The 9,098-nt window shown below is 46.3% G+C and overlaps 1 non-coding gene across 1 annotated transcript; it reads left to right on the forward strand.

Annotated features, from left to right (window-relative positions):
- The first annotated feature begins 2,013 nt into the window (after positions 1 to 2,013).
- LOC116980937 lies at positions 2,014 to 2,204 on the forward strand. The gene has a single exon (XR_004414114.1). It is a non-coding gene; the product is annotated as a U2 spliceosomal RNA (small nuclear RNA).
- The last annotated feature ends 6,894 nt before the right edge of the window (positions 2,205 to 9,098 follow it).

Here is a 9,098-nt window from a genome sequence, read left to right on the forward strand (position 1 = left end):
GGGTTTCTTTTACAGGGGAGCCCCTTTTTCTGCTTGTGTTTTACAGGCAGAGAAAAAGGCTCTGGAACAAAACTGTCCCCCGTTCGAGGAGGAACGTTTCCCGTCGGGGGGAAGGGGGGCAGCAACAGGCGGTAGGACCGACCCGGTGTTCCTCTATTCCCCGACACCGTGCCGAGCCCAGCCCGATAGCGGGCTGGATGTATAGCCACCCGAAGAGGCATCCGGCAGGTGTTTCCGATTTGGGACGGGACGTCTCTCCACCCGCACGGGGGGAGAGAGAGCCGCCTGAGCCGCTGGAGCGGCTCTCGGTGCAGGTGCCTGCGAGACGCGCTGCTTGAGGGGCGCTCTCGCTACTACAAGGCACAAAAGCTCCAGAAGAAGGCGGTAGGAACATTTACCGGGCGTTTCCGCTATCCCCACACCGCGCCGAAGCCAGTCCCGCTAGTGCCTGAGGTGCGGGCTGGATGTTCAGCCATCCGAAGAGGCATCCGGCCGGTGGCTTCCGACTTGTCGGAGGGGACGTCTCTCCACCCGCATGGGAGAGAGACAGCCGCCTGAGCCGCTGGAGCGGCTCCTGGAGCAGGAGCTCCTGCGAGACACGCTACGTGAGGGGCAGTCTCGCTGGAGGGTTCAGGCATACCCTCCACAGTGCCTAGGCACTGCCCATCGCTTCCTCCTTAGTGTGGTTAGCTTTGGGGTGACCAGTGGCTGGGCTGGTCATGAAGAGGGGTCACTGGCTGAACAATATCGGGAGTATGCTTGAGGTACAGGATCAGGAAGAGCTGCTGGGTGTGGCCGCTATGTGGCTCCACCACTAGCGAGATGGCTTTTCAGTCTCAACTGATGGCCAGCTTACTACCTGTCTTTTCAAAAAAACCTCTCCAAGACAGGTAGCCATGAGGCGTTGGTTTTATCACGCCTCCCCTAAATTGCATTTACTCAAAGTGCCCGCCATTATTGGGGGATACATTGAGCAGCGCATTTAACCTAAATATTTTTAAAATGCATTTGGTACCCTGACGTCGGCTATCATGTCCACCTGCTCATTCCAGAAGGGCAGGGTAGTATGGCAAAACACCTGACCCTACTGTTCAACGGTATACCTCATAACTTCTGAAATGAACTCACAAACCTGCCCTCAATCTATGAAATTAACAGGACTATGAGAACGCCGACCTCACAAGCACAGATCCTGCTACCTGGCACTTACCAAACCAGTCCTAAAAAACTGGACGAAGTGTTCAAACTATTCGGCACAAGAGGGCAGAGTCTGGAATGAGCACCACACTAAACCAGACAGCAGTACCTCTACGTGTCCACCAGGGGCGTCTACCTCATGGTACTGGTGAAAGCTCGGGCCTGCATGCCAAACCCGTAGCATTTTAGGCCACGGCCCAGAGCAGGCCCCAGGGGAAAATGCGCCACCTCCCAACAAACATCATCCCTACAAGAACAAGGAACCAGAAACCGAAGAAGACAGATAAGTATGGTTCCTACCATCACATAAAGGTTAAGGGTTGTACTAACAAGGGGTGGATGAATCACGCCTGGTTAGGAAGCTATCACTCTTGGTAGTTATATACCAAAAAATAAATACAAGGGGAATAGAATTAATATCTTGCCACCAATTCAGCAAGCACCCCAAGTGGTCTACCCTCCCACGATGGTGAATGTCGCACCATCGTTGATAAACCACTTGAGTATTTCACCAGGTATACCCATTCATGGGATTTGTAACTACTACCATGGATCCAAGGATACTTTATGGTAGACATCGACCTTGAAGATGCACACTATTCAGTACCTTCTCATATAAGTTTCGGATATATGTACATGTAGTGTTATATGGTTATATGGTTATACCGCAATTACCTGGATGGAGTAACCATGATGAGCGTTGCGGCATTTAAGTCAAAGTTATCCAGAATCAACTAGCCCTGACACTTAGAAACATTCCGTCATGGCATGTCTATATATTAACGACAAACTATCCTTGGATACAGCTTTAGCTGCATCGCTTCTCGGCCTTTGGCTAAGATCAAGTGTAGTATCTGTTCTTATCAGTTTAATAATCTGATACGTCCCTTATCTAGGGACCATATATTAAATTGAATTTTGGAACAGGGAGATGGAATAGGGGCTTGCTCCGTCCACTCCACGCATCGACCCAGTATTGCAGTGCCTCTGGGAACGGTGCACAAAATATATATCCAGATATTTACGTTGACCATCCACAACGTTGTTATCTGGTATTCATTAAGACTATCAGTCATGGTGCATTAACCACCAATCAACTACGTGGCAAAGTAGTTGGGATATAGCAGCATTACCAGCTACTGAACTTTGTACCTTTCCTATGAGCTGAGATACTAGTGTTCAAAACTATCTCCATACCTGTAATATGGGGGCAAATGGATTAATCTGTAGTGTTATCATGGAATTTATCGGCAGGAAGGATTATGGTTGTACACTTCCACCTGTTTTGAGTAACATCTTATGTGTCCTGATGTGTTACTGAGCTTGTAATACTTAATGCCAATATGAATTGACTTAAACATGTTATATATTAACTTACTTAATCTAGTGAAGCATTTGCTCAGTAATCCACCAAATTTGCATGTTCGTTTATAAGATAACAACATCAGTGGTGGCATATACCAAACCACTTGGGCAGAGAACATCGATATTAGGGGACAATTTATTAACAATTGGAAACCGTATGTCGTCAAACATGTTTGACCATCAGTAACTCACCTATCAGGTGAGCTAAATACTGTAAACATACATTTAAACCAAAAATATTTGCTGAAATCACTAAGCAATATGGACACCAGATATCGATTCCTTATATCCAATTAAATCACCACGTACTAACTTACGTCACATGAAACCAATCTCAAGGCAGCGGCAATGGAGACATTCCCGCGTATTGAGGGGTGGGGGGAACCTAATCTCTATGTTTTCTTTTCCTTCTACCTCTTCAATAGGTACTACGGCTTCATCAGTCGGGTACTACGCAAATTACAGTGGACCAAGTCCACAAGCATGGTTCCCAGTGATCCTCGACATGGTCATTAAAAGAATTGCAGAATTGGGAAGACCATTGCTGTGCTTGGATCAGCAGCACTATCAACCTGATGACAGCATTCCGTCGCATATCCTAGGGAACATACCTGAGGAGCATCAAGAAATGGTACACTGTTTCCAAAACAGGAATTACACATTCAACTATAACAAAAAACTGTACTGGAGCTCCTGGCAGGTCTTCACCACAATGAAGGACATGTTCTGTTAGCCTACTCAACTTGGGTACCGCTCACTGGTGATCAGATACAGGAGAGGTATATCAATCCATTCCCCAGAAATAGGTACACCCAAATTGGGATGTCAGTGAAATCCTGACATACCTTAGGGGATGATCACCAGCCAGGTCACTCACCCTGGAACAGCCTACCCTGAAGATGGACATGCTGGTGGCCTTACATCAACACAAAGAGCCAGCTCTCCCATCTACTGCGATGGGACAACATGGTTATAACACCAGATAGTGTCACATGCCCATTCAAGGGTTGGCCAAACAGAACAGACCAGGAACATCAGGTCCAGTCATGAAATTCCGGGCATACCCACCTGAACCACGTTTTATGTGTCATGACCCACTTAGAGATCGACACAATAAGGAATACCGAGGGAGAGGAAAAAGCCTTATGGGTCAGCCACAGGAAACCTCATGGTCGGGTGACGAGCTAAACTATCTCTAGTGGCTCAAGCAGGTACTGGGAGTTGCTGGAGTAAATACTAACGTGTATAAAATCTTATTCCACCAGGACAGCTTCCACGTCAGTAACTAAGAGGATGGACGAGCCTATGGACCACATCCTGGCTACTGCAGGGTGGTCTAGGGAGTATACGTTCCAAACTTTTATAACAAACCACTGACAGAACCTGTATCGTTTGCAGAAAAAGAATCTGCAAAAAATATATAATTTAAGCCCGGGGGAGCAATTGGTCGTGTTGTTGTTAATAACACCATTATTGTTTTTACAAACAGATTCATGGTTGATTACGATAACATACTTCCTCCCTCGAATGACTTCGGCAGCGAGTGAAGTATGAACTGTTACACGGTTTGAAATCACAGAGCTTTGAAGTCTTCACGTAGTCACTCACGTGACTCCGAAGTAAAATAGTAAGATTAAACGAGAACTTACCAGTTTGAAGTTTGATCTGTATTTTATGAGGAGTTACGATGAGGGATTACGTGCCCTCCGCTCCCACCCTCATTATATGGATCAAACTAATAAATTGATGTCTCCTTATCTTTACTATGTTTACTTCAAATAACTGTGTCTATCTGTGATTCCACACCGCTGCTTGGAAGTATGCCGCGCCTGCGCACTGAGCGGGTTCTTCACGTAATCCCTCATCGTAACTCCTCATAAAATACAGATCAAACTTCAAACTGGTAAGTTCTTGTTTAATCTTACTATTAAAGTGCAGATCAAGACACAAAGTGGTGGGGTAACTCAACGGGTCAGGTAGCATTTCTCAAGACGTGATGACCTTTCTTCAGACTGATCCCATTCCCAACCTGACCTTTCTGTCCTGGGCCTCCTCCATTCTTCAGTCGGCCACCAATGTCACCCATCCATTTTCTCCAGAGATGCTGCCTGACCCACTGAATCACTCCAGCACTTTGTGTGTATCTTTGGCGTAAGCCAACATCTGCAATTCTTTGTTGCTACATCTCAGGAGAACATGGATGTGTGATGTTTCAGGTCGGGACTCTTCTTTCGACTGATTATGTAGGGGTGGGGGGTGGGGGGGGGAAATGCTGCAAGAAATGATGGACAGGACAGGGTAATAGTCATACGCGGGTTAGTCTGGTGGAGGAATGAACTGCATTCAGTGTTGAATATGTTGTTATAAGCAAATGGTGAATGCTTGGTCATTGGGAATATCGCAACAGAGGAGCAAAGTACAATGGTAGAAATTAATTGTGTGCTATTACCAAGAGTCCATTGTAAATACAATGCAATACAAACATTGACCCTTGGGGGCATAGAAGGATATTTTGCTGCTATGTTTTTATATGAGATCTTTATAGCTTTCTTATGTACCTTTATAAACTCTGCAGCATCCAACACTAGGCTAACCTGTGATAGACACAAAATGCTGGAGTAACTCAGCCGGTCAGACAGCATCTCCAGAACAAAAGGACTAGGTGACGTTTCCCCTCCTTCAGACTGAGAGTGAGGGGAAAGGGCGACAAGAGATAAAGACGGTGATGTAGAGAGATATAGAACAAAAGATATGCAAACAAAGTAATGATCGTAAAGGAAACGGGCCATTGTTAACTGTGGGCTAGGTGAAAACGAGTTGCAGACAATGAAACTAACACAGGCTAGTCTAGTGCAGGAAGGAACTGCAGATGCTGGTTTAAACTGAAGATAGACACAAAAAACTGGAGTAACTCAGCGGGTCAGGCAACATGTCTGGAGAGATGGAATGGGTGACGTTTCGAGTCGAGACACTTCTTCAGACCTCGACCCGAAACATCACCCATTCCTTCTCTCCCGAGATGCTGCCTGTCCCGCTGAGTTACTCCAGCTTTTTGTGTCTATCACAGGTTAGCCTCGTGTTGGATGCTGCAGAGTTTATAAAGGTACATAAGAAAGCTATAAAGATCCCATATAAAAACATAGCAGCAAAATATCTCTCTATGCCCCCAAGGATCAATGTTTGTATTACATTGTATCTACAATGGACTCTTGGTAATAGCACACAATTAATGTCTACCATTGTACTTTGCTCCTCTGTTGCGATATTCCCAATGACCAAGCATTCACCATTTGCTTATAACAACATATTCAACACTGATTCATCCTCTGATAGAGTTCCCGTGTGGTTGCAGTGGGCAATTATGCCGTTGTATGTGCGAGAAGAGGGCATGTAATAAAATATATGTCACTGCGAGGCATGGAGCAGACAGCACCCAAGAGATGAGCCAGCAATGGGCTCGATTACTCATTGCCTATTGTAGATTGTCATCTGAAGCATTATTCTCAGAAGGAGCCGATAAGGGCTCTGAACGAGCGACACTTTTGCAGTAGAACTCAGGAGGAATTAACAACATGTTGTACATACTGACCCATTCTGAGCTTGCTTATGACGATCAGTTTCAGTTTCAGTTTAGTTCATCGCCACGTGTACCGAGGTGCAGTGAAAAGGCTTTTGTTGCGTGCTATCCAGTCAGCGGAAAGGCAATACATGATTACAATCGAGCCATTCGCAGCGTACGATACATGATAGATACAGATAGAGGGAGTACAGAGAAGGTTCACCAGACTGATTCCTGGGATGTCCGGACTTTCATATGAAGAAAGACTTGATAGACTCGGCTTGTACGCACTAGAATTTAGAAGATTGAGGGGGGATCTTATAGAAACTTACAAAATTCTTAAAGGGTTGGACAGGCTAGATGCAGGAAGATTGTTCCCAATATTGGGGAAGTCCAGAACAAGGGGTCACAATTTAAGGATAAGGGGGAAGTCTTTTAGGACCGAGATGAGAAAAACATTTTTCACACAGAGAGTGTTGAATCTGTGGAATTCTCTGCCACAGAAGGTAGTTGAGGCCAGTTCATTGGCTATATTTAAGAGGGAGTTAGATGTGGCCCTTGTGGCTAAAGGGATCAGGGGGTATGGAGAGAAGGCAGGTACAGGATACTGAGTTGGATGATCAGCCATGATCATATTGAATGGCGGTGCAGGCTCGAAGGGCCGAATGGCCTACTCCTGCACCTATTTTCTATGTTTCTATGTGATAAGAGAATAGCGTTTAGTGCAAGGTAAAGCCAGCAAAGTCCGATCAAGGATAGTCCGAGGGTCACCAAAAAGGTAGATAGTAGTTCAGGACTGCTCTGGGATGCAAGCAGAAGCCTCCACGTGGGGCATCCTGGGCAATGCTGACGACAGAAACCGTACCAGAGTGACTGACTGAAGTAGCCAACTCTGCAACCACCGACCGTCAACCGTCACTGACCGACTGGAAAGACGTGATATGGAAGATGGCCGGACACGAGGAAGAAGAAGGACTGCTCTCTGGTTGTCCAAATGCGTTGGCTACCTCGCTGGCAGCGGGTTCGTCATTTCAACTTTTTTTGTATTTTTAGTATGTCCAAATGTATGTTTTAGTGTCTTATGTGGGGGGGAGTAGGGGGGAACTGTTTTCAGTCACCTACCTCGACGGAGATGTGACTTTTTTTTCCTTGTTGCTTCTTGGCCTGCCTTGCGGCCTAACAACTTGGATCGGTGCGGCCTTTCCCAGAGCCGAGCCCAGAGCTTCATCAGGGGGAGCAGCGTAGACTTTCCATCGCAGAGCGAGGCTATCCCTTGCCGGGGATCGCCAGAGAAGAGCTCCGACCGCTGGCCTGCGGCCTATAACATCTTGAAGCCTCGGTCTGCGGAGCTATTAGCAGCAGGCATGGAGAGGACTTTACCATCGCGGAGCGGGCCGTTACCTTGCTGGGGATCGCCGGAGAAGAGCTCCATGCAGTTCCCAGAGGTTGTTGTCAGTCTCCCTACCTGCTTCCACTACCTGCAACCTCTGGCAACCACCTTGCCTTCATTCACAGTGAAGAATGCTGTGGTGGTTGTTTATGTTAAATTCGATTGTGTATTGTGTTATTTTTAATTGTATGGCTGCATTGTAACTCATTTCACTGTACCTTAATTGGTGCAGATGACAGATACATGTGAACCTTGAAACCTTGAACCTTGGTAGGATGAATCAGTTGCCTGATAGCAGCTGATAAAGATCATGCTTTAGTTTAGTTTTGTTTAGTTCAGAGGCCCTTTGCCCCACCGACCCACCGAGTCTGTGCCAGTGATTCCACCAACACTGTCCTAGGGACTATTTACAATTTACAGAATCCAAATGGAAACTGGTGTAACGGGGGGGAACGTACATTCATGGTGGTTTCTACTGAAAAGATTAATTTAATTGCTTCATTGCTTCATTTAAATTCATCGGCTGCCATGGTGGGATTTGAACTACTCATGTCTTCAGATCAATGCCTCAGGCTCCCCTTACTAGTCCTGTACCTTAACCACTGTGCTACTGTACCTGATGCTTGTTCTGCCTTGTTATGTCTCGGGCTTTATTGAAAGAAAATATGACTACACAAGAAAAGACATTGCTCTGTGATTGTAGAGGAGTTATGTAGGGCCCTGGTCAAACCTCAGCTGGAATATTGTGCGCATGTCTGATTCACCCGGTTTCCACTTTGAGAGCATTATCAGGGTTCAGATGGACGGGTAGATATTGTTGTTAACTCCAGTCACATATTACTAATTATCTCAGAGTCATAGAGTCAAAGAGTGATACAGTGTGGAAACAGGCCCTTCGGCCCAACTTGCCCACACTGGCCAACATGTCGCAGCTACACTAGTCCCACCTGCCTGTGTTTGGTCCATATCCCTCCAAACCTGTCCTATCCATGTTCCCGTCTAACTGTTTCTTAAACGTTGGGATAGCCCCAGCCGGTGGCAGTGCTGGCACCATACATGTTCTAAGTTCATAAGAGATAGGAGTAGAATTAGTCCATTCAGCCCATCAAGTATACTCCACCATTCAATCAAGTCTGATCTATCTTTCCCCCTTCAACCCCATTCTCCTGCCTTCCCCCCATAACCCCTGACACCCATACTAATCAAGAATCCGTCAATCTTCGCCTTGAAAATATCCATTGACTTAGCAACCGCAGCTGTCCGTGGCAATGAATTCCACAGATTCACCACCCTGTCTAAAGAAATTCCTCCTCATCTCCTTTCTAAATGTGCTTCCGTTTATTCTGGGGCTATGGCCTCTGGTCCTAGACTTTCCCACTAGTGGAAACATCCTCTACACACCCACTCTATCCAGGCCGTTCACTGTGTGGTGAGTTTCATGTGCTGCCACCAATATTTGGTCTGCTCTGGGTCACTGTTAAGGGCTTGGACACGCTAGAGGCAGGAAAACGTGTTCCCGATGTTGGGGGAGTCCAGAACCAGGGGCCACAGTTTAAGTATAAGGTAGTAAGCCATTTAGAACGGAGA

Source organism: Amblyraja radiata, chromosome 14 (assembly GCF_010909765.2).
Source record: "Amblyraja radiata isolate CabotCenter1 chromosome 14, sAmbRad1.1.pri, whole genome shotgun sequence".
Taxonomy (NCBI): domain Eukaryota; kingdom Metazoa; phylum Chordata; class Chondrichthyes; order Rajiformes; family Rajidae; genus Amblyraja; species Amblyraja radiata.